Source organism: Penaeus japonicus, unplaced genomic scaffold (assembly GCF_977035675.1).
Source record: "Penaeus japonicus unplaced genomic scaffold, GWHDUDI00000001_assembly GWHDUDI00000024, whole genome shotgun sequence".
Classification (NCBI taxonomy): domain Eukaryota; kingdom Metazoa; phylum Arthropoda; class Malacostraca; order Decapoda; family Penaeidae; genus Penaeus; species Penaeus japonicus.
The window spans coordinates 29445490-29447989 of NW_028234426.1; the positions used below are offsets into that span (position 1 = coordinate 29445490).

The 2500-nt window shown below is 35.7% G+C and overlaps 1 protein-coding gene across 1 annotated transcript in view; it reads right to left on the minus strand.

Moving 5' to 3' along the window:
* The window catches only part of LOC122244441 (uncharacterized), a 22142-nt gene extending 20113 nt beyond the window's left edge, over nt 1-2029 (minus strand). Inside the window, exon 1 of the mRNA XM_086550952.1 lies at nt 1986-2029. The gene's annotated coding sequence lies outside the window, so the exon portion shown is untranslated. The remainder of the gene's footprint in view (nt 1-1985) is intronic.
* Between the last annotated feature and the right edge of the window lie 471 nt (nt 2030-2500).

Below are 2500 nucleotides of genomic sequence, written 5' to 3' on the forward strand. Positions count from 1 at the left end.
AGAATTGAAGTCAGGCCATTGACGGTCATAAATCATCTATCAGACAATTGGTCAGAAGGGAGTCTAGAAGATGGGGCACCGTGGAATACAAAAGGTGAGCTTGGCTTGGCTTGGTGCTCGTCTTCCCCTGTGTAGTTATTCTATGATATTGATTACTTGGGGGTAAGTCTAGTACTCGCACATACGACCTAGTTATGTGCTAGTAGCTTACACGCGAGTGCGAGTTAGCAGGGCTGGATCTAGACCGGGGACGGGGGGGGGGGGGTAAATTGCATGGAAATTAAAAGATGAAATAATATAAGTGGTAAATCGGATTTCCTAAAAAAAATGGAAGTTAAGCTCTAAATAATACGTCTGATTTTATAAAATATTATTGACTGTCAGCTGGTAAAATAGGCTATATTGATATAAATTACTGGTGATCGAATATAAAGTGTCAGGTATCTTTATTTCTCTAAAGTATGCACATCACTGACGAGAACATAGACAAACAATATTCAAAATTTTGTGAAATACACAAGGAAGAAGTAAACAAATTTGCACCAATATGCACATGGAGTTGTATCTATTGGATAGAATTCAACACCATAGATGGCATGTGGCTTAGGGAAATTAAAAATTAATCCCATTACACATAAACCGCCTTAATACTGAGCCTAGCGAATATAAAATAAAAAAAATAATCGTAAAAATCAATCTAAATCCAGATGATCACATAAAAAGATCATAAAATGTTAGCATTAACCGTGATGAAGACTTTTATGTATGTAGACACCGGAATAGTTAAAAAAAAAAAAAAAAAAAAATATATATATATATATATGACCGTCATAAGGCTTACTATTGAGTATGCTGCATTGGCATAGAGTCCCTTTTAAGATATGGAATATAGACAAATCAGAAAGATTAGAAAAAGAAAGAACTCAAAGAACGACAACAAGATGGGTGCCAACGCTAAGGGATGTGAAATACGAACACAGATTACAGAAAATAAGACATACTACGATGGAGGAAAAATGGAATGGTACATGATTTGCTGTACACCAATGTCACAGAAACAAGGATCATTTTATAATTAGGAATACTAAAATGTCACAGTAAAAAGTTTCCAGTACTATGAGCCAATAATGATGTGAAGAAATCAGTTTTCCAAACGAAACTATTAAACAATGGAACAATCTCTCTTATAATGTTATATTTGCCACAAAAGTGCAGCACTTTCAAAAGCTATATAATGATCTAAATTTGATTAGCTAGACCACCTGAGCTTCGGTTTATCTCTCTCAATTTGAATTAACTAGGTATGGACACACACACACACACACACACACACACACACACACACACTAAACCAGAGAGTAACCGCATATTCTCAGTACATTCTAACTTTGTTCAGTCTTACACGCTTACGTAACAATCTTCATATCATTCACTAACTCAAATTTTGCCATTGCGTCACCTGCATCTCTATTCCTGTCCTCCACACACCCAGAAACTCACTCAACCGGTTTCCACACGCGTGCACAGACAGCATTAACAAATGATTATAGCTTAGCAATGACGTGCACTATTTACGAGCTTCCTAACCTATGGGTTTGCTCTACCTTTAATAAATATATAGACGGTATATCAGATTACCAATACCAAATATGGATAAGGCCTGGTTCCTGGACTAAGGGGAGGGGTTGGGGGGGGGAAGCTGTGTCACTCTGCAGTTCTATTTTCTGATGACCCCACACATACTTTGTTAGTTTTTTTTATATGATAACAAATTTAATCTTATAACTATTACGTTTTTAATAAAATAAATAAACCTCTAAATGGTCCCTCTGCCTTATAAATCCGGCTATATGAATTAGTGTGTGCGCTCGTACATGTATATGCGGTTATACACAGCTGCACATTAGATCATAAATTTGATTCTCTTAAGAATTCGTTCATAACTGAGCTATTGCAAGTGAAAAAGTCTATGTTCTCAATACCACCTTTTAACTGATAGAACCGTCACTCTCTCTCTTTCAAAGCGAACTAAACAGGTAAAAAATGCTCGGTGTTTTAGAGAGCTGGCCTGCCAGTGTCTCAGACACATGTGGGAATATTAAGTATTAACAGAAGAGAAATTAATTCGTGCGGGGGTACGGGTGGGGGGAGGGGCTAGAACATCTCCTATAGGTCCATCTGACATTTCTGATCCACTTTTATTCATGCATATCCTCATTTTCATTATTATCATTATTATTATTATCAGCATTGATATTATTATCATTATTATTATCGTCATCATTAATATCATTATCATCATTGCCATTATCATCATTACTTACATTGTTGCTGCTGTTGTCATGATTATTATTGTTGTTGGTATGATTTTTTTAATCATTATTACTGCTACCTGCTACTATCATTATCGATATCAGCATCAAGATGACGAGATATGACTCACATTTCGCGGTTGCTTTTAGTACTGCCTATATATCTTTGTATTTAGTTACTATTATCA